General features: G+C 36.6%; 1 long non-coding RNA gene across 2 annotated transcripts in view; it reads left to right on the top strand.

Moving 5' to 3' along the window:
- Window positions 1-27,993, top strand: part of LOC139031090 (uncharacterized) — a 109,190-nt gene that overhangs the window by 58,719 nt on the left and 22,478 nt on the right. For both annotated transcript variants that reach the window (XR_011483521.1, XR_011483522.1), the window contains exons 2-3: window positions 3,916-4,017; window positions 17,927-18,065. This is a non-coding gene — a long non-coding RNA (uncharacterized lncRNA). The remainder of the gene's footprint in view (window positions 1-3,915; window positions 4,018-17,926; window positions 18,066-27,993) is intronic.

Here is a 27,993-nt window from a genome sequence, read left to right on the forward strand (position 1 = left end):
TAATTTTATTTTTAATATTGTTTTTCATGCCTCCATGGGCAAAGCAATAAGATTGAGTCACAGTTTTCAATAACATTTTCATTAGGAAAAATAACAATTTTATTGGGATTTATAATGACCTGTAACAACACAACTGAATTTGATTTATTATAGTTCATTGCTACATTTTTCTAAAAACATTTATGTTAATTTTGAAAGCAGAAATGCAATTCTGATGGAAGAAAATGCTCTCATGTTATGTCAACCTGTATTGAACTTATATAGAAGATTAAGTCACACAATGTAAACATCAGATGTGTTAGAAAATATCAGTGAACTCAGATATACCAAAGATCAGGCAGATTCAAATTGAGTGAACTTCCCATGTCTAGCAGAAAAGCTCCACTAAAACTGAGGTCATACAATATTTCTTCTGTGTCTGATTTGCATCCCTTATATGTGGAATCTAAAAATAAATGATAGTAATGTATTTACAAAACAGAAAGAGAAAGAACTTATGTTTGCTGGTGGTGAGGAGGAAAGGGATAGTTAGGGAGTTTGGGATGGACATGGACATGCTGCTATATTTAAAATGGATAAACAACAGTGACCTACTGCACATCACATAGAACTCTGCTCAATTTATGTGGTATATTGAATGAGAGGACAGTTTGGGGGAGAATAGTTAGATGTATATATCTCTCTGAGTCCCTTCGTTGTTCACCTAAAACTACCACAGTATTGCCAGTCAGCTATAGCCCAGTACAAAATAAAAAACTTTTTTGCTTTAAAAAAATGAAGTCAAACACACACATGTATACACAAACAATTCACAATGAATAAGATTCATTGGCTGAAAAAATATACAATTATTTTTTGGAACTTAATTTATTATTCAGAGTGAATAAGTGAGATGAAATAATTTATAAAAATATAACAAATTCTTAAGTATTGGGAGTGTCTTAAGCACAGTACATATAAAGCAACAGGAATAATACTAAATTTGGAGGAGGGCAACATAATACATAATTAAACAACAAGGAAAAACTGCAATGAAAGACAGGATGGAGAATTTAGACTTAAAATATTCTAAATGTTTTTTTGTTGTAGTTCTCAAAGAAAGTAAGAGATTGATTATCTTAAAATAATATTAATACTTTTTTATTTGGGGCATGTTAAATATTCGGAAAAGAATAAGCATATGATAAAATGTTTTCAAATCATTAGTGTTAAGAAAGATAAATAGATAAGCTAATAAAATATGACAGAATAAAAAGCTAAACCCAGAAAATGAATAATTAAAAAATTAAATACTGTATAAATGAATTCAAATACATCAGCAGTCATCACACATAAAAAAATGAACCGTTTAATTCATGGTGTAAAAATGACAATTTTAAGAAAAACAAAACAGCTATATGTATTTAAAAGAGATACACCTGAAGCAAAATAAAGCAGGTAGAAAGTAAAGGGATGAAAAAAGAAATGTGATATTCAAAACTAATCAAGAGATAAATAATAACACATGAAATAGAATTTAAAGCAAAAATAATTTTTCAAATAGCAATGTAGTTAGATAAGAAAAGAAAAAATGCATTATGTTCTATTTATCAAGAAATATATCATGAATTACATAGTCTCAAAAACATAAAGATATGACAGACTTACAATAAGAAATGGACAAATCCAACTCAATTAAAGCTGAATATATACTTTTCTCAATAACCATTCAAAGAGACTATAGGAATAGTAAAATATAAAAAAATATGAACACCAACCCTCCACTAATGGGCACAGTAGACCACTGCGCAGAATAGTTAGAAAATGAACACCTATTTCAAGCACCCGAGGAATATATACAAAACGGTGCCAATCTACTAAGCCAAAATGAAAGGCTCAAAAATGCAAATTACTCAATATTACAGTGATATTACTGTGATGATAATGAAATGGCAAAAATATTATATCTAAGCCCTTTCATTTGGAATTATGAGAACATGTTTTTAAATAACTAATTGGCAGTGTAAATTAAATTAAAATTTAACTGAAGTGAAATAAATAGAATTGAAGGAAAATGAAAATATTATGCATTTCTATAGGAGAGATCAAACAAAATTTGACTTTGAGGAAAAGTACACTGCAACAGCGCATTTACATATTAGAAAATAAAAAAATATATAAAGAGTGACTTATGCATTTAGCTCAATCAGAAAATATAGCAAATTTTTTAAAGTGATGAATATCTGAAAAATAAGAACTTATAAAACAGAAAGCAATCAAATACAGTATTGTCAAGACTATAATCTACAAATTTAAGAATAACATAGTCTATAATTTCGACTAAAGAAGAAAAATTATAGAACAGTAACAGTGGGATGTTACAACTTAAGCTGAAAACTCAATATTTTGGCTACCTGATATGAAGAGCTGACTCATTAGAAAAGACTCTGATGCTGGGAAAGACTCAAGGCAGAAGGAGAAGGGGACAATAAAGGATGAAACGGTTGGATGCCAACACTGACTCAATGGACATGAGTTTGAGCAAGCTCTGGGAGACGGCGGAGGACAGGGCAGCCTGGCGTGCTGCAGTCCATGGGGTCGCAAACAATCAGACCTGGCTGAGCAGGTGAACAACAGCAAACAGTGGGATTGAAAGAGTACAGCTACAGATGGAGTGAGAAAAACCACATAAATTCATGCCCATTGTGGTAAAAAGTTAGCCAAACATTTATCAGGAAAATAAACTATTCTATTCATCTAAAATTATGAAATCATTTTAATTTAATGATTCAGAAAATGAATAATTTGAACTGTGGTGTTGGAGAAGACTCTTGAGAGTCCCTTGGACTGCAAGGAAATCAAACCAAATGCATCCTAAAGGAAATCAGTCCTGAATTTTCATTGGAAGAACTGATGCTGAAGCTGAAATTCCAATACTTTGGCCACCTGATGCGAAAAACTGACTCTTTGGAAAAGACCTTGATGCTGGGAAAGATTGAAGGCAGGAGGAGAAGGGGACAACAGAGGATGAGATGGTTGGATGGCATCACCAACTCAATGGACATGAGTCTGAGTAAACTCCGGGAGGTGGTGATGGTGGCGTGCTGCAGTCCATGGGGTCACAAAGAGGTGGACACGACTGAGTGACTGAACTGAACTTCAAATATTTTAAAAATATAAATAAAACTATTTAATTGGTAAGTAAAAGTCTAACCACAGACATAGCTGTTTTTTTAATTCTATTAAACTCTGAAGAAATATATCAAATAGCACATTTGATGAATAAAGATATGTATGGCATTAATATAGTTAAATATCATTATCTCTGGGAAGGAAAGAAATACAAAGATATGCAGAACAAAGTTTTAACTATATGTCAATGTTTTATTTCTTGAAAAGAAATATAGACATCTGAAAAACATTAAAAATATTAATATTTCTTTAATCCTTGTGGATACATGAATATGTTCTATTTTTCTAAAATTCTGTGTATTTTATTTAAAAATAAATGTATAAAATAGAAGAAATAAATGAACAGAGTGTAAATAGGAATATATACGAATATATCAACAAAGTGCTTAGGAAAATGTTAAAAAGACAAAAGTAGTAGTAGTATCAAAAACTGTAATTTTTCCCTTAAAAGGCTAATAATAGTTTAAAAAATACTTTTTGCTGAGATACAAAGAGTATTAATATAAACAATACACAAAGAATATGTGGCTCAGAAAAAGGTAAATAATCTGCCCAAATTCATTCAATGAGTAATTGGTAGGAGGGGATTTGAACCCACATCAGTTTAACCCATAAGTATGTGTCCTTTTCACTGTAGCTTAGTAATTACCTGATGTTGATTATGATAGTAGCCACAGACCCTGATTTACAGCTGACAGAACAGAGGCAGCTTTAAGTGATATCATGTTTTATTTCTTTACACAGATCAGCCTTGGTTTCAAATGGAATGAACACCAGATCCTGTTCCATCTGCAGACTAAGGTGTTCAGCCTCTCTGAATATTTGTTTCTTCATCATAACATGGGGGTGAGTAGAACCATAAGGCATGAAAAGTCCACAGCAAACTGAAAATTATCATTAATTATTAATTACTGTGATTTTAGAGGGGGAAAAAATAGTTTCTCCTCTGCCTCCCCAGTGAAATTCTTATTTTTAAATGAAAAGTACAGTGGGAGGTGAATCAATCATTTCAGCACCTTAATACTTATCATTTCCATATTCTATTTTACTATCAGAAAATAAATTTCAACATTTAGAGATATGCATAACTGGAGAACAAATTAGAAGCCATGGTTGGAAAATAATTACTTAGAGAAAGTAGTTTATACCGTGAAACAGAGACGGTTGGGAGAGAAGAAGAAAGAAAAAAGGGGAGGGTATAAAGGAAGTGGAGGGAAAATGAGTACAGGAGAATAATATAATATTTCTATCCCATGTAATCATATTGTTTTAGAAGGTGAAAGAATTGCAGAAGGTAGCAGAATAGAGACACTCAGAAAGTTAAAGATAGTAAGAAGGGGATAATTGCATCAATAATATAATATCAGTATATTAATAGCTACCAGTTATTGAGAGTGTAATATGTACTGTGTTGTTTATTGTGCAGATTTAATTAATGACCATAAAAACCTCTCCATCCAGTTAATAGAAGAGAATATATGCTTCACAGGGAGAAATGGTGAGGTATCAAAGACCTGGAGCAATTTTTAAAATTTAGCTACTAATGTTTTGTGGCAATTCTGTGACTGATGTAGGAGACACAGTCAGGTTCTGCAGCTGTTTCTAAATGCTCATAAATGAGCGATGACATAACTATTGTAGGGATTTGTGGGTAATAGCTAATGGTCCTGGTGACCCTTACAGATTAATCAGCCTTGAAGCCTCGACATCCATCTCCCGTCTCCTTTCTCCCTTGCTTTTTCTTCTCTCACTCTCTGCCTCCAGTCCCATCCTTCTTGCTGGCTTACTTTCAGAAGCACCTATAAATAGCTACTGTCAGCAGCATATTAGCAAAAATTACTAGTTTTTAAACCAGATCTAGTAGAATAGATATTTTCATAAGCGAACAGACGTGACCATGCTAATTTTCCTTTCCCAGTTCTCATTAATTGGATGGCCATGAGACGGTCCCTTTATCTCCCGTGCTAAAGTGGCTTCAAGCTATTATAGGCTCTCACAACAGGAGTTGTCTTTAAAAAAAAGCTAGGTCTCTATTGAATATGGTGACGCTTAAGCCTTTAATTGCTCTGGCCATTGGCTGGGGTAGCTAATGTAAGCAAAGATCTCACAGTCTCTAAATCCTTTGAAATAATGCAGAGGAAGTAATTTAAAACAGAAAAAGAGACTCAGATGTATAGAACAGACTTGTGGACTCTGGGAGAAGGCGAGGGTGGGATGTTTCAAGAGAACAGCATTGAAACATGTATATTATCTAGGGTGAAACGGATAACCAGCCCACGTTGGGTGCATGAGACAAGTGTTCGGGCCTGGTGCACTGGGAAGACCCAGAGGGATCGGGTGGAGAGGGAGGTGGGAGGGGGGACTGGGATGGGGAATACATGTAAATCCATGGCTAATTCATTTCAATGTATAACAAAAACTAATGATGTAAAGTAATTAGCCTCCAACTAATAAAAATAAATGGAAAAAAAAAAAAAAAAACTTCAAGAAACAGAAATGCTTGAATGGGTTTATTGCCTATCTCCTACAGTGCCTAAACTAGTACCTCAACCAAGAAAACCAAGGGCAGGAAGTCCATTTCTCTGTTTTGTACTAGAAACCACACACATACTACTGAACTCAGATTCAGCTGCTCACCACTCAAAAGCCAATACTCTAGAGGCAAGGGTTGGTAGTAAAGAAAATTGCTTTAATTAGGAAATTTGAGGAAAAGGCAGACTCATATCCCAAAACCAACTCCAGAGATTCTGCTGAGCTATGACAGTTCTAAAGGGATAAAAATGGGAAGTAATCTTAATCCCTGAGACAGGTTAGGTTCTGTGACATTTTCCATTGTGCACAGGTTGACATCTCACAATCTTTCTTCAGATGTTATCTCACCACATGGTCTGTCTCCAGGGAGTAAGTAAAGAGCAAGTCATTCTTTCACTATTTAATTTTTCATTTCTACTTCTTTTAGTCTAGGAAAGGAATCAACAGGTTAGGCAAAGCTCTGTGCACATTCAGTAGAACGTAAATCAGGAGTTAGGTTAACTGTTACATCGTGATCTCATTTCTATGTTTGAGGGGAGGAGAAATGGGCAAAAGAGCTCCTTACACACACACACACACACAAACACACACACACACAGATATTTTATTTGCTTATTTATTTATATCACAGATTGTGTTCCCCAGAATGGAGGCTGACATAGAGTTTGAGGTTCAAGATGTTTATTGGAAATAAAAGTCTTTAAAGGGACGTGAGAGGAAGCAGTATCAGGCAGAGGAAATGGTGAATGGTGATGCAAGACTAACAAAGCCCCAAGAAACCTAGAGGGCAGCTCTAGAGGGAATACTACTGGTCAGAATCCCCATGTCTGGTAGAAATGTCCAGACCTCTGTATCATTGCCTTCCTCAGTGACTAGATATAGGCTGCCCAAGGAAGGGTGTGATCTGAAGAGAAGAGATCTCTTCTGCTCAAACTGACTTTGAAAGAACTCACAGTTGGAGCCATTTGTTAAGGAGTTGGAATGAATGAGATGGCTTCCTTCAGGTGACATCTCTGTAAAATATCATTTACAGAGTATTCAGATATTCAAGGCAAACCATGATACACAGGAATTTTCATATCCTTTACTTAACAAACACTTCTCAATATCCCTGAGGAAAAATTCAGGGCAGATTACCACTTTATTACTAGGTGACACTCCATTCTTTAATATAAAATGCTAGTAAACTCAGTAGAAGAGATCTTACTTCCTCAACAACATAGGCCTTGAGTGTGGGCATGCTTGTTAAGTTGCTTCAGTTGTGTCTGACTCTGTGCAACCTCATGAACTGGAACCCACCAGGTCATCTGTCCATGGGATTCTCCAGGCAAGAATACTGGAGTAGGTTGCTATGCCCTCCACCAGGGTATCTTCCAGACCCAGGGATCAAACCTGCATCTCTTACGTCTTCTGCATTGGCAGGTGAGTTCTTTACCACTAGCACCACCTGGGAAGCCGAGGTTTAGAGTGCCTAGATGCAAAACATGCTTCCTTTGCCTAGTCACAAACCAAAAATCAAACCTGAATCTAACTTTTATTACCTATCCTGAGTGAATGTGTGAATGAGAATATTAAGCAGAAAAGGAAAGCTAATCCCACTGCTTAGAACAGAGCCCTCCTGAGCTTCCTTCCTTGGGCACATTGGCTGGGATCACAGACCCTAAGACAGTTTATGAAGTGAGAAGAGTATATGCACATGCTTTTGTACTTTTAGCTCCTTGTAAAATTCTAATCACTGAAAGCAGGTTTCCCAGGCTAGGGAACCAAGTACTGGCCTCAGGCTTGTCTCAAGACCAGCATTTAGGATTTAAAAGAACCCAAACGGGAAAAAGTGAAGGAAGGAAAATGAATGGTACACCCGTAAAGAAAGGGACCAGGTCCATACCCCTGCCTCTCCAAGCGTTGATTCATACTCTTCGTGGTGATCATTAATTCCTCTGAGAGTTCAAGGCCCTGTGATTATGGTGTCTTAAATTATCCTGGCATTTGGCCAATAAAGATTTGTAATTCTAATCTATAAAACTGAAAAGTACTGATGAGGTGGAGCTGAAAGAGGGCAACAGCTTCCCTTCCTCTAGACTTAACTAGATCTTGTGCAATTAAAGAGGGTATGACTTTCTAACAGACATGGTAATAAATTACCCTAATCTACAGTTTCTCTGAACATTCCCACTCTTCTGAGAACCTTGTGATGTAATGTCATGGCTGCTAAAACTTTCAACTCTAGGTACATTTCCACTTCTCAGAACATTATGCCTCTCCTTGTCAGCTAGCAAGATACACTAAATGAATGATAAAGGTTAAAGATGGTTTTGTATTTTTTTTTTCTCCTTTAGGCTGAGAGAGCAAGAAATGAAATAGGTAGAATTATGCTCCTCTCAGTTAATTTTTTTTCTCCATTTCAACAGTTGCCTGTGACAACCTTGCAGGGCCTCTGCCAAACTCTCAAAGAAGTGGGATCAGGTATCAAAGTAGCAACTGCCAAGAGAACCTCTAAGACCTGCAGCGTGTCAGATAGAGGTGGTTTATACTCCTTGGTTCACAAGTCGTTTTTGTCTTATGCCCACAGTGCAATGAAAGACTGTGAGTTCTAGCCAAAAGCACCATTTTTTGGTGATGTTACAGGCTGGAAACATTTTCAAATTCAAAGGCCAAGCCTGAGGCCCATCCCTTTTAAATGATTAATATACAGCCAAATTGGCTTTTATATTTTCAAATTAGTAATATAAATGAGAGTATATTTGAAAGCTGGGATAATACAGATGTGTTTATGTGTCTAACCCATGTGTGTGTTTGTGTGTTGGTTCAAACAACTAAGAGCAAAATAAGGACAGATAGCAGCTGTAACACAAGAAATACAAAGCTGATGACTCTGGAAAATTGGCAAAAGAGAGGGTAGAGATAGCCTCAGCTATTTGGTGGTTTTGAGTTAGAAAGCAGAAATGGCTTCCATGCTGCCTTCCAGGAGATTTTCATAAGAACAGAGGCCTGGGGCATGGTACTGAAATAGAACTCCACGACACTGGTTGTTGCAAGTATAGCCGAATATTACAAGCATTGACTGCTCTGGAGTGGTGTGCGAATGGGAGTTGAAGGAAGTGTACTTAGGGAAGGAAAGAAAAGCTGAGAAAAGAGTGGTGGCTGTTTGACTTTAGGAAACACTGCGACCCCTTCACAACCTCTCAACTCTTACTGGTGCCTCAGGCTGCATGCTGAAGGAAATTTTGAAAATCTTGTGATGATGAATGTTCATTTTACTTTCATATTTCAACCCCTAAAAATGCATTAGGCCACAATGAAGCAAAATAAAAAATAATGTTTTTCTTGTTCTCTCCTTCTCTTAGAATTTTATTGAAAATCCACAATAATGTGAATTTTGTTCATTTTTTAAGCTTAGGTAGACACATTTTTTTTAACCCTTCTCTAAGAGAAGTTTGGGCAGAGATTTTTAAGATAACAGAAATAAAATATGTAGTCTGTTAAGAGTCTGCAAGACTTTGACAATATATAGAAAGATGTAATGTTAAATGTAAACTTTACTTTGCCTAATCTTATGGCCAAGAATTAGAGCTCCCTTTACACAGATGTTTGTTTCTCTCTTTCTTGAAATTCATTTTAAAGGCACCATGACATAGCTTTAAAATCCAGGAGCTTTTGACAGAAGGCATTGGTTGTACAACCATTTCCTGGCTTTGCGACCATGGATAAACAATATCAATTCTGTTTGTATTTTTTTTTCTTTTCTCTAAATGGAGTATCAAAACTTATTAGATTTTTAAAAAAATAATGTGAAGTCAATTTTAATGAGTGATATAGCCAATATAGTGGCTTCCCCAGTAGCTCAGTGGTAAAGAATTTGCCTACGGTGCAGGAGCCACAGGAGATACAGGTTTGATTCCTGGGTCAGGAAGATCCCCTGGAGTTGCAAGGCAACCTAATCCAGTATTCTTGCCTGGAGAATCCCATGGACAGAGGAGTTTGGCAGGCTACAGTCCATAGGTGTTGTAGAGTTGGACATGACTGAAGCTCCTTAGAATGCTACATGGCCAGTATAGCCAGCTTTTTCTACAGTAAAAAGTATTAAACCTTGCACTACAAAATAACAATTTATAAGTAACATTAATTTAATAAAAAACCCAAGAGATAATGAAATGTGTAAAAATTTAATATTTCAAATTTCATTTGCTGTTGCTATTAAGTCGCTTCAGTCATGTCCAACTCTATGTGACCCCACAGACGGCAGCCCACCAGGCTCCCCCATCCCTGGGATTCTCCAGGCAAGAACGCTGGAGTGGGTTGCCATTGCCTTCTCCAATGCATGAAAGTGAAAAGTGAAAGTAAAGTCGTTCAGTTGTGTCCGACTGTTAGCGACTCCATGGACTGCAGCCTACCAGGCTCCTCTGACCATGGGATTTTCCAGGCAAGAGTAGTGGAGTGGGGTGCCATTGCCTTCTCTGCAAATTTCATGTAAACAAGAAAATATATAAAAATTCCTATTAAACCCACCTGTCACAGATCTTAATTATTAGAGCCAGCATGGCCTCTGATTGCTTTAAGCAGAGAATGAGTTTCTTAAAGGGATACTTGTTGGCTCCCAGAATCACTGAGAGGCGCTCTCAGCATGGTCAGAGGCTGTAGGATGCCAAGCCCTGACTCAGGTAGTAGACCTAGTGTGGTGGTTCTGTACTGCAAAGCACTGTGCTACTTTAAACAGAGCCACTGTCATCGAAGCTATCCCCATTACACCAGGACTTACTTTTCCTTTAACTAAAAAATCAAGAAAGAATAAAAAAAGGCTTCTCTTTGGTCTCTGCTGCTCTTTTCATAAGTTCCTAATTCACCAGTGTTTAACCAGATCCCTGGTGCTGATCCATCAGGTTAGGAGATCCTAGCTGCCTGAACCTTAACTGCCACAAAAGTTGAAAAACTACATGGTGTATTCAGCACCTAAGACAAGTGATGGATTCTGCCACCTACCAAGTCTCATAATCTCAGGTATACCTGGAGCATAAGGGGGCTTCTATGGTTACAAGCAAAATAAAATATATTAACAACTTATTGCACGTAAGAGGTAGAATTTGCCTTAGTGTAGATAGTGATAATCATCATGTTTTTAACTTTATTTTATATTGGACTAGAATTGACTTATAATGTGTTAGTTTCAGGTGTACGGCAAAGTGATTCAACTATACATATAGATATGATTATTCTCTTTCAAATTATTTTCCCATTTAGGTTATTACAGAATATTGAGCAGTGCTCCCTGTGTTAAATAATAGATCATTGGTGATTATTGTTTTTAAATATAGTAGAGTACATAAGTCATTCCAAACTTACAATTTACCTCTTTCTGCCACCTTTTTGCCTTTGGTATCCATTAAGTTTGTTTTTTAAGTGTGTGAATCTGTTTCTATTTTGTAAATAAGTTAAATTGTATCATTTTTATATTCCACATACAATATATATCATATAATTTTCCTTGCCTGACAGACTTCACTTAATATAATCCTCGGGTCCATTCATGTTGCTGTAAATGGCTTTGCTGGTCAGTTGCTCAGTCATATCTAACTCTTTGCGACCCCATGGACTCAGCTTGCCAGGCTTCCCTGTCCTTCACCACCTCCCAGAGCTTGCTCACTTATGTCCACTGGGTCGGTGATACCATCCAACCATCTCATCCTGTCATCCCCTTCTCCTCCTGCCTTCTGTCTTTCCCAGCATCAGGGTCTTTTCCAACTAGAATGCAAATGGCATTACTTTGGTCTTTTTTAATGGCTGAGTAATATTCCATTGTGCATATGTGCCACATCTTCTTTATTCGTTCAACTGTTGATGGACATTTAGGTTGGTTCCATGTCTAGGCTATTGCACATAGCACTGCAGTGAATGCTGAGATGCATATATCTGTCAAACCATGCTTTCCCTGTGTATTCATCCAGTAGTGGGATTGCTGTATCGTATGGTAGCTCTATTTTTAGTTTTATAAGGAACCTCCACACTCTTCTCCATAGTGACTGTATGAGTTTACATTCCCAGCAATGTAGGAGGGTTTGGTCCCCCTTTCTCCACACCTTCTCCAGCATTTATTGCTTTCAGAATTTTGATGATGTCTACTCTCACAAGTGTGAATGAATATCTTAATACAGCTTTGGTTTGCATTTCTCTGATAGTTAGTGATCTTGAGCATCTTTTCATGTGTTTTTTGGTTATCTGTATATCTTTGGAGAAATGTTTTTTAGGTCTTCTATTTTTTTGACTGGGTTGTGTGCTTTTTTTTTTTTTTTTTTTTTGGTATTGAGCTGCATGCTGCCTGTATATTTTACAGATTAATCAGTTGCCAGTTGTATATTTTGCAAATATTTTCTCCCACTCTGTGGGTTGTCCTTTTGTTTATAGTTTCCTTTGCTACGCAAAAAGCTTTTGAGTTTAATTATATCCCATTTGTTCATTTTTATTTCCCTTACTCGAGGAGATGGACAGAAAAAGATATCTTGCTCTAATCTCTTTAGGTGCAAGGCTAGATTGTTTACTTGAGATTTTTCTTGTTTCCTGAGGCAAGCTTCTATTTCTAAGTGTCACTCTTAGAACTTCTTTTGCTGTGTCCCATTGGTTTTGGATAAATGTGCTTTCATTTTCATTTGTCTGTGGGTATTTTTAATTTCCTGTTTGATTTCTTAAGTGATACATTAGTTATTTAGTAGCATATTGTTTAGCCTCCATGTGTTTGTATTTTTATAGTTTTTTTTTTTTTTTCCTAGTAGTTAACTTCTAATCTCACACCATTGTGATCAGAAAAGATGCTTGGTATGACATCAGTTTTAAAATGTATCGAGGCTTGCTTTGTAGCCCACAATGTGGTCAATCCTGGGGAATGTTCCATGTGGACTTGAGAAGAATACGTATTCTACTGCTTTTGGATGGAATGCTCTATCAATATCAGTTAAATATCATATGATCTAATGTGTCATTTAATGCCTGCGTTTCCTTGCTAATATTCTGTGTGAATGATCTGTGCATTGGTATAAGTGGTGTGCTAAATTCCAAGTACTACTGTGTTACTGTGGATTTGGTTGATTTTTGTTTTTATGGCTGTTGGTATGGCTGTATATATTGAGGTGCTCCTATGCTGGGTGTGTGTGTGTGTGTGTGTGTGTGTGTGTGTGTAAACAATTGTTTCTTCTTAGATTGGTCACTTATTTACTATGTAGCCTCCTTTTCTCTTGTAACAGCCTTTATTTTAAAGTCTTCTTTAAAGTTCCAATATGTGCACTGCTACTCCAGGATTTTTTATTTCCTTTTGCATGGAATATAGTTTTCCATACATTTACTGTCGGTATGTGTCCCTAGATAGAAGGGCATCTCTTGTAGACAGCTTGTATATGAGTCTTTTTTTTGGTATCCATTCAGCCAGGCTGTCTTTTGGTTAGAGCATCTGATCCATTTACATTTATGGTAATTACCAATATGTATGTTGTTATTGCCATTTTGTTGTTTTGGATTGGTTTCTGTAGGTCTTTTTCCTTTTCTTCCTCGTTCGTGGTCTTATGATTTGATGGCTAACTTTAGTATTGTGTTTGGATTCCTTGTCATTATGTTTGTGTGTTTGTTTATGCACCATAGATTGTTTGCAGTTACCATAAGATTTTGATGCAGCAGTCTGTATATATACAAGATTGTTTAACTTGGTCTTTTTTAATTTCAAATGAATTTCCAATGTCCTGTGTTTGTACTCTTCTCATGATTTCCAGTTGAGTCATGTTTATGTGTGGATGATTTTCTGCCTTTCCTTTATGTTTGACTTTACCAGTGAACTTTTTCACTCATAAATTTCTTTTTAGCTGTGGCCTTTTCTGCCTAGAGAAATCCCTTTAGAATTTGCTGCAAAACTTGTCTGGTTGTGTTGAATTCTCTTAGCTTTTACTGTCTGTAAAACGTTTGATTTCTCTGTTGAATATGAATGAGAGCCTTGCTGGGTAGAGTATTCTAAGTTGTAGGTTTTTCCCTTTTAGCACTTTAAATATACTCTGCCACTCCCCCCTGGCCTAGAGAAGTTCTGATGAAAATCAGTTGATAACCTTATTGGAATTACCTTGTAAATTATTTGTTGCTTTTCCCTCATTACTTTTATTTATTTATTTTTTTAATTTTTGTCTATTTGAGTACTGTATACATGTTCCTCCTTGGGCTTATCCTGCCTGTGGATTCTCTCAGCTTCCTAGACTTGGTGACTGTTTCTTTTCCCATATAAGGGAATTTTTCAGCTGTTATCTTTTAAAATATTTCTGGGGTCTTTTTTCTCTTCTCCTTCTAGGACTCCTATAATGCAAGTGTTGTCCCTGTAAGGAGCCACAGCCATCCCCTATCTCTCCATAAGATCCTGCAATACTAGGAGCTGTCTGGCCTAGTCTCTTATCAGGTAACTACTTTTTCCCTGCATCCAGGTATGCATGAGACCTTGTATGCACCCTCAAAAAGGGGAGCTTCTGTTTCCTCCAGTCCTGTGGAATTCCTGTGATCAAATCCCACTGGCCTTCAGAGCCATATTCTCTGGAAACTCTTCCTCCTGTTGCCAGACCCTCAGCCTGAGGAACTAATGTGGGACTCAGAACTCTCAGTCCTATGGGAGAACCTCCGAAATCTCATCATGTTCCAGTTTGTGGGTCGCCCACTCTACAGTATGGAATGTGGATTTTATCTCAGTTGAACCCCTCCTAACTCCTCACCCCTACTTTCTCATTGTGGCTTCTTGCTTCTCTTTGATGAGGATATCTCTTTTTGATAGGTTCTAGAATTTTTGCTAATGACCATTCAGCAATGCATTGTGATTTTGGAATTTTCATGAGAGGAGGTGAACTCACATCCTCCTACTCTGCCATCTTATCTCCATTTCCTCCTTTATTTTCTTTAAAAATCTGATTCTTATTTGTGTATTTGTTATAATTTGTGATCATAATCTATACTATCACTTTTGTCATGGTATTAATTACTAGATACAGAATATGTCCAGTCTTATATAATTGGTTAAAACTTATTTCAAATGCCACTTAAGTTTCATCTTAATAAATATTGAGATTGGCTAATTTAAATAGACTCTGAAAGATGATGGTTGTATATATTTGCATTTGAACCTAGAAACCATGATGGGTTGCCATCTCCCTAACTTTCTCTACTTCACTTTATCTCTAAGATGTCACACTACCTCTCCCTGGTTGCATTTAGAATGCTGGTGTAATAGAATCCTAAGATAAGTGCAACTGAGTGATAATTGATGCAATTGAGTATGCTCCGCAATTTGAGAAACACTGCTAAATATTGAGTGTTCACTATTTCTGTGTCTGTATTGATCTCTGCAATCAAGGAGGAATTTTTGTTAGGTTGAAGCTGAAAATATATTCTTCATTCAATAAATGTAAATTCCTCCAAGTTCTGTATAATATCACCAAATTCATGGAAGTCATAAACTTCTGTACTACACTGAAGTGGGAGGAATTTGGTGACATTATGCAGAAACCAGTAGAATTTACATACATCAAATTTCTATATGAAATTTCATACAAATAAATACATAAATACAGTGCATGTCATTAATGTAGTTTAATATTGAACTTAAGTTGCATAACAGAAATCTAACATACTTTTCTTTGCCCTGTCTTACAACAGTGGTATAATATGTAGGCATGAAAGAAACTTAGAATGATACAAAGGAGGTGAGGTTTCAATGATCCCCCAAAATATTTTCATTTTAAATATGGATATGTTTCTGTCTTCAAATGTTTTTTTCACCTCTCATGGAAAACCAGGAAAGTGAAATGAACTATTAATAGGAAAGAATACCAAGAATCTAGTAATAGATTCTTCTATTTAATGAAATTCTCTAGCTCTTTGTTGTTTTAAAAGTATTTTTTTTAGCATACTCTTTTAAAAAGATGATTTTCAAAAGTTTTTCAGAGTTTACACTGTGAATTCTTACACTTCTCTGACTCTCTCAAGTCACTGACAGTATTTTAGAAATACCACCTGGAAAGAATTTCTCTGAAATGTCTGGCACTTCTATGTCAGTGACCATGGTTAATAAAATGTTAGTGGTTATGGAGAAGTCTTGGAAGCTGGCTTATCAGATGATAAGACTTAGAAAATAGAAAGTAGGAAAAAGACTCATTGGACTGGAAGAAAGTTGGAATTCTTATTTAAAATGTATTCGTTCATAAGATCTTAGTACTTCAACCCTGTGGGCACTTGCTGCGGCTTTTTACACCTCAAAAGTAGTTCTTAGTTATCATCAAAAGAAAATTAAAAATCAACTTAGACAAAGGAGTGGTCAAGAGAACTATAACCATTTTCTACAATTTGGAATCTTACAAAGATTACCTTATACTACTTTTTGTAATTGGAAATTAACTACTTTACAATATTGTGGGTTTTGCCATGCATCAGTATGAATCAGCCATAGGTATACAAGTGCCCCCGCCACCTCCCTCCCCACCCTTTCCCTCCAGGTTGTCATAGAGCCCCAGTTTTTAGTTCCCTGCTTCAAACAAACTCACACTGGTTATCCATGTCACATATGGTAATGTACATGTTTCAGTGCTGTTCCTTCAAATCATCCCACCCTCTCCTTCTCCCACTGAGTCCGAGTCTGTTCTTACGGCTGTGCCTGCTTTGCTGCCCTGAATGTAGGATTGTCAGTACCATCTTTCTAGAGTCCATAAATATGCATTAATCTATGCTATTTGTCTTTCTCTTTCTGACTTCACTTTGTATAATAGGCTCTAAGTTCATCCACCTCATTAGAACTGACTCAACCGTGCTCCTATCTGAAGTAACTTTCCAGTGGTCATGTATGGATGTGAGAGTTGGACTATAAAGAAAGCTGAGCTCAGAAGAATTGTTGCTTTTGAACTGTGGTGTTGGAGAAGACTCTTGAGAGTCCCTTGGGCTGCAAGGAAATCAAACCAGTCCATCCTAAAGGAGATCAGTCCTGGGTGTTCATTGGAAGGACTGATGTTGAAACAGAAACGCCAATACTTTGGCCATCTGACGTGAAGAGCTGACTCGTTGGAAAAGACCCTGATGCTGGGAAAGATTGAGGGCAGGAGGAGAAGGGGGTGACAGAGGATGAGATGGTTGGATGGCACCACTGACTCAATGGACATGGGTTTGGGTGGACTCCGGGAGTTGCTGATGGACAGGGAGGCCTGGCGTGCTGCGGTCCATGGGGTCGCAAAGAGTCGGACATGATAAGTGACTGAACTGAACATTCCATTGTGTAAATGTATCACAACTTCCTTATTCATTCATCTGCCGATGGACATCTAGGTCGTTTCCATGTCCTAGTTATTGTAGATAGTGTTGCAGTGAACGCTGTGGTATGTATATTCAATTCTGGTTTCCTCAGGGTGTATGCCCCAGAGTGGGATCGCTAAGTCATGTGGTAGTGTAATTCCTAGTTTTTAAAGAAATCTCCATACTGTTCTCCATAGTGCTTGTATCAGTTTGCTTTCCCACCAACCGTGTAAGAGGATTCCATTTTCTCCACACCATCCCCAGCATTTATTATTTGTAGACTTTTTGATGATGGCCATTCTGACCAGTATAAGTGACACCTCATTGAGTTGTGATTAGCATTTCTCTAATAATTAGTCCTTCTGAGCAACTGTTCATGTGTTTGTTAGCCATCTGTATGTCTTCTTTGGAGAAATGTCTGTTTAGCTTTTCTGGGCACCTCTTGACTGGGTTGTTCCTTTTTCTGGTATTGAGCTGCATATTTTGTTTCTAAAATGTCTACACTCTTTACCAGTAATGAAACTTGCTTGTTCTTTTTAACATTCTCTAACTCATAAAGAAATTGCTGGATTATTCAGGTACAAAATACTTCTCCTTTAATCTGTTTTGTTGTTCTGCAGCTCCTGTCTTGCTGTAAGATATTTTACACTTTGAAGCAGCACTCTATTTTAAACAAATGGATGGTTTTCCTTTTGGTACCACAGTAGAAAGCAACTCTGTTCATAGGGTCTACAGAGAAGAAAATAAGAAATAGGGGGCATTGCAATTCTGACAATGAACACAAAACCTTTATTAGGTGAAAGGAAAATAAGCATTTTTAAAGGCAAAAATATAGACTAATGACTAGTTTTGAATTTTATAGTGACCAAGAGGTTAAATAGCCAACTATTTGTATTTCATTGTATTTGATACTGTTATTTATTTCTCCATTTCAACCCAGATTCATATGGAACGCAGCTGGAAAGAAAATAGAAATCTGTGACTGTGGAGTTAATGCTCAACAGATGTGGAGGTTACCCATTTTTTCTACTGATCTTCCAGGGAGAGTGTGAAACAACTCTAGCAAACAAGCACTCTGGGTGAGTCTTCTCCTACCACGTATTCACATTTCTGTTAATTATTGCCAGAGTTAAAACTATCAAAGCACATAATTTTGACCCTACAAAGGATTGCTCTGTGTGTGTGTGTGGTACTGTGATTTATAAGAAGTATATATATTTTGTTATTCAGATCACATTGGCTCATAGCTTCCCAGCCCTTGGAATTTTCTGAGCAATGGAAGCATTCTCTTACATTTTAATTTGTAGTGGAATGTAGCTGATTTACAATGTTGGGCTGGTTTGTGTTGTACTGTAAAGTAGATCAGCTATATACATATCCACTCTTTTTTAGGTTGTTTTCCCATTTGGTCATTATAGAGTAATAAGAAGCGTTCCCTATGCTATGCAGCATGGTTATCCATTTTATACAGTAGTATGTATATGTCAATGCCAAATGTCCAGTTTATCTCCTCACTTCTACCCTGATAACCACAAATCTATTTTCTACATCTGTGACTGTTTCGTAAATAAATTCATTTATGCCATTTTTAAAGTGATACCACATGATATGTCTTTGTCTGACTTACTTTACTCAGTATGACAATATCAAGGTCCATCCAATGTTGCTTCAGGCATTATTTCACTCCTTTTTATGACTAATATTCTATTGTATATATATGTACCACATCTTTTTTATTCATTCCTCTGTTGATGGACATTTAGGTTGCTTCCTTGCTTTGGATATTGTAAACAGTGCTGCAAAGAACACTGGGCTACATGTATTGTTTCAAATTATGATTTCCTCCGGATATATGCCCAGGAGTGGGATTACACAATCACATGTTAGAGCTCTATTTTTAGTTTTTTAAGGAATCTCCATGCTGTTCTCCATAGTGGCTGTACCATTTTACATTCCCACAATTCCCTTTTCTCCACACCCTCTCTAGCATTTATTGTTTGTAGAATTTTTAAGGAGTTTAGTTTTTATTATTTCTTAAAATTAATTTTTATTGAAGTATAGTTGCTTTAATCAGTCTTTGGAGATTGTAGCTTTCTAAGAATGTATCTATTTAATTTAGGTTGTCCATTTTATTCATGTATAACTGCTTGGAGTCTCATGATTTTTGTAAAGTAGTGGTATCATTTTTAACTTCTCTATTTTCATTTCTAATTTTATTGATCTGAGTCATCTCAATGGGAGCATTCTTTTTTTATTCTAATATTTGGTTTCTTGGCCTCAGCTCCTAAAATGTTGCAGAGCCAAAAAGGTGAGTGGGCATCCTCTTATTCATAACAAATTCCTTTCTACCTTAACTGGATTTACATTAATAAAGTTATTTTTGAAGAGTGTTACCAAACTCAAGTCCAGCTGCTTGCCACACAGAAATTAATACTCCCAAGGTAAATGTTGGTAGAAAGGAAAGTTGCTTTCTTCAGAAAAAACAGCATCTTGGGAGAAGGCAGAATAATGTATCCAAAGCCAACTGAGGGTCCTCCTCAACTATGAGAGTCTCTAAAGGGAAAAAGGTAAGTAAACTCAGTTAATCTCTGAGAAAGGGGATCAGAGTCATCACCAGTCCCCACCGTGTGCAGGCTTGTCGACTCCTTATGATCTTACTCAAGAGATGCTATCTTGTTCATAGTTGATTCACAAGACTACCGGAAAGGAAAGCTTGGGAAGAAATACAGTAATCTGTTATTGCCTTATTTTTACTTCTCTTATCTTGGTCTCTTAAGTAACTCTTCTCTTACCTAGGGTCTTCCCTATAGCTCAAATGGTAAAGAATCTGCCTACAGTGCAGGAGACCCAGGTTCGATCCCTGGATCAGGAAGATCCTCTGGAGAAGGGAATGGCAACCCACTCCAGCATTCTTGCCTGAAGAATCCCACAGACAGAGAAGCCTGGCAGGCTACAGTCCATGGGATCACAAAGAGTCGGACACAACTGAGCTACTACTACAGCTATCTAGGTAAAGAATTAACAGCTTAGGCAAAGGTATTGTAAGATAAAAAGATTTGAAAGGGCCAGAAAGGGGCAAAACAGGGTGCTGCTCTAAGATTAGTTACAGTATAGCTTTGAGAAAATAGCAAGACAAAAGGGATCTCTTGGAGAGAGCGCTTTCTTTCAAAGAGTTCTTTCCTTCCAAAAGCTACTTACAAAAGCATATAATAATGCTAAGCACTTGAGGAAAACATTTAAGACAAATCTATTATTATACTTTGATAATTCAATGCATTTATTTTAGTAATTTATATGCTACATGGGCAGAAAATTAGTATATAGCTAACCTGAAGAACATAAGCAATATGATCTAATTGAGACGTGCAGAATACTCTAATATTTTTTTTTCTCAAGTTTACATGTAGAATTCAACTTAGACCAAATTTTGTGCTAATACACCTCAACACTTAATTTCAAATGTGTTTAAAATATCCTGTATTTGTAGCCTCCTCACATGATCGCTGATTTAGATTTCATATTTGTGTGTGGATGATTTCTATCTTTGTTTATGTTTCTCTTTACAGGTGAGCTTCCAATTTTATAATTTTCTTGTCTCTAATAGTAGATTCCTGCCAAGAAAACATCAAAATCACACCTAACTGCTGAACAACCATCACAAAAAAGAACTCGGACCGACCAAAAATATTGTATTTCCAAAGACAAAGAAAGAGCCACAAAGAAAAAGTAGGAAGGATATATTTGTGATCCAATAAAATCCCACATCTTCTTGGTTGGTGACCAACAAGCTGGAAAACAATGATACAGTAGAATAGGAGTGACAATTTTGAGCCCCATGTCAGGCCTCTGGTGGAGGATGTCTTAGAGCATTTGGCCTTGAAGGTCAGTGACTTAACTGCAGGAACTCTACATGTCTGGGTGAAGCAGAACCACTCTTGGTATTATATATACCCATGTGCACCAAGGGAAAAAGCAGTGAATTCACAGGAACCTGCATCAGACCCATCTGCTGGTCTTAGAGGGTTACCTGGTGGAGATGGGGGAGGTGGTTGTGTCTCACTGAAGGGATAAAGACATGGGTAGCAAAGGTTACTCAATGGTAGGAACTGTCCTGGAGGCCACCATTTTTATGCTAAGATGTGGCCCCATCCAACAGCCCAAAAGCTCCAATCTCGCAGGCCAATCAACCAAGAAGGTGCATACATGGCATCACCCATCAGCAGACAGACTGCTTAAAGCCTTCCTAAGCCCAGAGCTGCCTGGAAACACACACCTTGATATTGCTCTGCTCACCAGAAAGGCAAGTCACAACCCTACCCATCACTAGGTAAGGACCACTCAGTCTCACCCCCACAAACACTATAAAGCCTGCACAAACCTCTTAGATCAGCTTCTTCTAAAAGTGGGCAGACACCAGCAAGAGGAAATATAATCTTGTAGCTTGAGGGGGTAGCAAACTAAGGAAGCTGAACAAAATGAGATGGAAAAAGAGTACGTTCCTGAAAAAGAGACGAAATAAAACCCCAGAACAACTTGATTTCAGTTCAGTTCAGTTGCTCAGTCGTGTCTGACTCTTTGAGACCCCATGGACTGCAGCACAACAGGCCTCCCTGTCCATCACCAACTCCCGGAGTTTACTCAAACTTACGTCCATTGAGTCAGTGATGCCATCTAACCACCTCATCCTATGTGGTCCCCTTCTTCTGCCATCTTCAATCTTTCCCAGTATCAGGGTCTTTTCAAATGAGTCAGTTCTTCACATCACGTGGACAAAGTATTGGAGCTTCAGTATCAACATCAGTCCTTCTAATGAACACCTAGGACTGATATCCTTTAGGATGGGCTGGTTGGATCTCCTTGCAATCCAAAGGACTCTCAAGAGTCTTCTCCAACATCACAGTTCAAAAGCATCAATTATTTGGTGCTCATCTTTCTCCAACTCTCACATCCATACATGACTACTGGAAAAACCATAGCTTTGACTACATGGACCTTTATTGGCAAAGTAATGTCACTGTTTTTTAATATGCTGTCTAGGTTGGTCATAACTTTTCTTCCAAAGAGTAAGTGTCTTTTAATTTCATGGCTACAGTCACCATCTGCAGTGATTTTAGAGCCCAAAAAATAAAGACTGCCATTATTTCCACTGTTCCCCCATCTATTTGCCATGAAGGGATGGGACCAGATGCCATGATCTTAGTTTTCTAAATGTTGAGCTTTAAGACAACTTTTTCACTCTCCTCTTTCACTTTCATCAAGAGGCTCTTTAGTTCTTCTTCACTTTCTGCCATAAGGGTGGTGTCATCTGCATATTTGAGGTTATTGATATTTCTCCCGGCAATCTTGATTCCACCTTGTGCTTCATCCAGCCCAGCATTTCTCATGATGTACTCTGCATATACATTAAATAAGCAGGGTGACAATATACAGCCTTGACGAACTCCTTTTCCTATTTGGAACCAGTCTGTTGTTCCATGTCCAGTTCTAACTGTTGCTTCCTGACCTGCATACAGGTTTCTCAAGAGGCAGGTCAGATGGTCTGGTATTCCCATCTCATTCAGAATTTTCCACAGTTTATTGTGATCCACACAGTCAAAGGCTTTGGCATAGTCAGTAAAGCGGAAATAGAAGTTTTTTCTGGAACTCTCTTGCTTTTTCGATGATCCAACAGATGATGGCTATGAGACTCTGGTTCCTTTGCCTTTTCTAAAACCAGCTTGAATATCTGGAAGTTCATGGTTTGATATTGTTGAAGCCTGGCTTGGAGAATTTTGAGTATTACTTTACTAGTGTGTGAGATGAGTGCAATTGTGTGGTAGTTTGTGCATTCTTTGGCACTGCCTTTCTTTGGGTTTGGAATGAAAACTGACCTTTTCCAGTCCTGTGGCTTCTGCTGAGTTTTCCAAATGTGCTGGCATATTGAGTTCAGCAGTTTCACAGCATCATCTTTCAGGATTTAAAATAGCTAAGCTGGAATTCCATCACCTCTACTATCTTTGCTCATAGTGATGATTCCTAAGGCCCACTTGACTTCACACTCGGGGATGTCTGGCTCTAGGTGAGTGATCACACTATCATGATTATCTGGGTCATGAAGATCTTTTTTGCATAGTTATTCTGTATAAATTCTGTGAAGATACACAATTTACTATCATTACTCTGAATTCTCTTTCTGGTAAAAATGATCCAAGAACTCACAAAAAGAAGAGAGGCATAGAGGAAGAGAAATGTTTATTAAAGAACTAGAAAATATAAAGAACAAACAGATTTACAATAGAATAACTGAAATGAACAGGACACAGGAAGGAGTCAATTGTGGAATAGCTGAGACAGAAGTATGGATAAGTGAGCTGGAATACAGAATGGTAGAAATCATTGCTGTAGAACAGAAGAAAGAAAAAATGAATTGAGGAGAGTTTAATAGACCTCCTCTGGGACAACATTACATGCACCAATACTCACATTACAGGAATCCCAGACAGAGAAGAGAGAAAGGACCTGACAAATCATTTGAAGAGATAATAGCTAAAATATTCCCTAACACAAAAAAAGAAACAGTCACCCAGCCCAGGAAGTGTAGAGAATCTCAGGCAGGATAAACCCAGACACAAACATGTCAAGCCCACTGAAGTGAAAGGCGCTTAGTCATGTCTGACTCTTTGTGACCTCATGGACTGTAGCCCACCAGGCTCCTCTGTCCCTGGAATTCTCCAGGAAAGAATACTGGAGTGGGGAGCCATTCCCTTTTCCAGGGGACCTTCCCAACCCAGGGATCGAACATAAGTTTCTGCATTTCAAGCGGATTCTTTATCATTCTTCACCACCAAACCAGTGTTATAACAAATGCTAAAGGAAGTTCTCAGGGTGGAAAAAAAAACCCAGAATTGGAAACAAGACAATTATGAATGGGAAAGCTCACCAGTAAAGAAATCATCCACACATGTGAAATCAAAACAAGCAACCATGATGTAAGTATAAATGCAGGATATTGGAAATGCATTTGAAATTAAGACCATCAACTTAATGACAACTGTGTGTGTATTTATGCATATATATATATATACACATATACATACCAAACTTCATGGTAAAAACAAACCACTCTATAATAGATACACACACAAAAGGAGTGCAAACACAGTACTAAAGTTAGTCATTAAATCACAAAAATAACAAAAGAGGAAGGGAAGAAAAAAGGCCTACAAAACAAATCCAACACAATTAACAAAGTAGCAATAAGAACATATATGTTGGCAATTACCTTAAATGTAAATGGATTAAATGCTCCAGCCGAAAGACACAGTCTGACTGAATGGATACAAAAACAAGACTCATATACATACTGTCTATAAGAGACCCTCTTCAAATTTAGGGACACACCCAGTCTGAAATCAAGGTAATGTAAAATCTATTTCATACAAAGGTAAAGAAAGCTGGTATAACGATACTCATATCAGAAAAACTACTTTAAAATAAAGGTTATTACAAGAGACAAAGACACTATTTAATGATCAAAGGATTAATCCAAGAAGAAGGTATAACAAGTGAAAATATATAAAAATATATGCACTCAATATGGGAGCACCTTAGTATATAAAGCCAATACTAACAGCCATAAAAAGAGAAACTGACAGTAATACAATAATAGTGGGGGGACTTGTAACATCTGACTTACATCAATGGACAGATCATCTAGACATAAGATCAATAAGGGAACACAAGGCCTTAAAATGACACAGTAGTTCAGATGGACTTAATTGATATTTATAGAGCATACCATCCAAAAGCACCTGTGTTTCTCCCACAGAATTGGAGGGAAAATAATTGCAAAAAAGTGACTGACAAGGGATTAATCTCCAAAATACACAAACATCTCATGTAGCTCAGTATCAAAAAACAACTCAATTAAAAATGGGCAGAAGATCTAAATAGACATTTCTCCAAAGACATCAGATGGCTGAAAGGCATATGAAAAGATACTCAACATCACTAATTACTAGAAGAATGCATATCAAAAACTACAATGAGATGTCACCTCATACCAGTCAAAATGGCCATCTTTAAAATGTCTACACACAAACATGGAGTTATTATGGAGGAAAGAGAACCCTCTTACACTATCGGTGGGATGTAAGTTCATGCAACTACTATGGAAAACAATCTGGAGGTTCAATGAAAAATTACAAATAGCGAGTTACTATAGAATCCAGCAATTTCACTCCTGGGCATAAATCTATAGAAAAATCTAATACAAAAAGAAGCATGTACCCCAGTTTGCACAGCCACACTATTTACAATAGCCAAGACTTGGAAGGATTCTAAATGTTCATCAACAGAGCAATGGATAAAGAAGAGGTGGTAAACATACATAATGGAATATCAATCGGCCATAAAAAAATAATGAAATAATGCCATTTGCAGCAGCATGGATGGACCTACTACATGAAATAAGCCAAACATAAATATCATATGATATCACTTATAGTGGAATCTGAAAAATGATACAAATGAAATTATTTACCAAACAGAAATGGAGTTATAGAGTTAGAAAAAAAATAATATTGTTACCAACGGGGTAGGTAGAGTAAGGGATGTATTAGGATATGGGATTAACATATATGTACTACTATATACAAAATAGATGATCATCAAGGACCCACTGTATACCACAAGGAACTCTGCTCAATACTCTGTAAAAATGTATATATGAAAATAATCTGAAAAACAATGGATATATGTATAACTGAATAATTTTTCTGTATACATACTATGCAACATTGTTAGTCAACTATATTTCAATTAAAAATGTTAAATTACAAAGCACACACACTTAAAATTCAAATAATAGAAATTATAGAAAATACTTTTTCAGACCAGAATTGAATTAAATTAGAAGCCAATGCTAGAAAGTTAGTTAAAAGCTCTCAGATATTCAGATTAAAGATAATTGATCAAGAAAGAAGTCCCAAGAATCTTTTTAAATATTTTAAACTACGTAAAATGATAAAACATCAGTATTTGTCTGATGAAGTGATAGCAATACTTAGATGGAAAATTAAAATATTGAGTGCACATCAGAAAAGAAGACAGAAAATCAGGAATCTAAAAGCTTCCAGCTTAGGAAACAAAAGAGAATACATTTTCTGCCTAAATAAAGCAGAAAAAAATAATAAAAATTAGAAAATAAATAAAATGGAAAATGAAGAAATGATAGCAAAAATCAGTGTCAAAAGCAGAATCATTGAAAAGAACAATAAAATCAATTAACCTCAGCCATTTAAGAAAAGCTAGCAAAGATACAGATTACTAATGTCAGAAATGGAGGAATAGTTGGTACTACAAGTGCATAAACATTATAAATAAACCTTAAACAGTAAAGGAATAATGGGAAAAACTCTAAGCCCACAAATCTGATAAACTAGATGAAATTCACCATTTTTTTGAAATACATAAATTGCCAAAACTCAGACATAGAAAACTAGATAATCTAAATAGCCCATATCTATTAAGGCATTGAAAAATACCAAATCCCATTGGTTTTAATGGTAGATTAACAGTTATATGCTGGTGCTAGCAGTAAAGAACCCACCTGCCAATACAGGAGACAGGATTCAGGGTCTATCACTGGGTCGGGAAGACCCCTTGGAGAAGGGCATGGCAACCCACTCCAGTACTCTTGCCTGGAGAATCCCTTGGAGAGAGGAGCCCAGTACTGAATCCACTTAGCCAAGCACATACATGCAACAGTTTTAAGTATGTTGATAGGAGGTAACCTTGTGGATATGATGAAAATAGCACTTTACATTTTTGGTCTTTTCCTAAAAATCCATAAATTCTAATCAGATGAATTCTGATGAGAGGGACACTCTGACTCGGACAACTGGCTAATACACCTCAAAACTGTCAAGATCATCAAAAACATGGGACTTTGAGACACTGCACAATCCAGTGCAATGCTCTGTGTGAGAGGTAACGCAGTGTCCTGAATGAGGTCCTGGGACAGAAAAATGACAGCCAAAAACAAACTCGCGTAAAGTATGGGCATCGGGTAACACATCAATACTGGTTCACTAACCATAAGAAATGTAGTACACTGATGTGACATGCTAATAATAGGAGAAGCTGGATAGAAAATACATGGAATTTCTCTAAGATCTTCTTAAGTGTTGAAAACATGTACAATTGTTAAAACAAAGTTTATTTTCTAAAAGTAAGGAAACATGTCAAATCAATAATATGCATTCCTACCTCAAGAAACGTGAAAAAGTAATACAAAATAAATACTCAAAGCAAGTAGAATTATTAAAAAGAAAAATAGGAGCAGAAATTAATGTAATTCAGGACATAATAAGAATAGGGGAAATCAATGAAACAAAAAAAATTTGTTTTTCCTCTCAAATCAATGAAATGATTGAAATTCTAGTAAGACTGACAAAAAAAAAAAAGTAGGCAAAAATCATCAATATCAAGAATGAAACAGTATATCATTACAGATCCTGCATCTATTAAAAGCATAGTAAGGGAACACAAACCTTATGTTTATAAATCCAACAACTTAGAAATAATGAACAAACTCTGCAAAATCTTTATGCTGCCAAATTCAACCAAGACAAAATGTATAATCTGAAAAGTCCTATTGCTGTTAAAGTTATTCAATTCTTAGAAGTTCCCAAGTAACATATCCTAGGCCCTAGAGAGTACTATCATATACTTGAAGACTTACTACCAACTTTACACATTTTCTCCAGAAAACAGAACAGGAAGGAGCGCTGTCAAACTCATTTTTGAGGCCAGTATTACTGTGACACCAAAAATAAACAACAAAAAACTACAAACCAGTTATCTGTCATAAACTCTGATACAGAAAACCTCAACAAAATATTAGCAAATAAAATCTGACAATATATGAAAATGATTAAACACCATACCAAGGGGGATTTATTCCACATGTGAAAAATCAGTTCAACATTCAAAAACCATACCATGAAATATTACTCGGCAATAAAA

The sequence above is a fragment of the Odocoileus virginianus genome, chromosome 25 (genome assembly GCF_023699985.2).
Source record: "Odocoileus virginianus isolate 20LAN1187 ecotype Illinois chromosome 25, Ovbor_1.2, whole genome shotgun sequence".
Taxonomy (NCBI): Eukaryota; Metazoa; Chordata; class Mammalia; order Artiodactyla; family Cervidae; genus Odocoileus; species Odocoileus virginianus.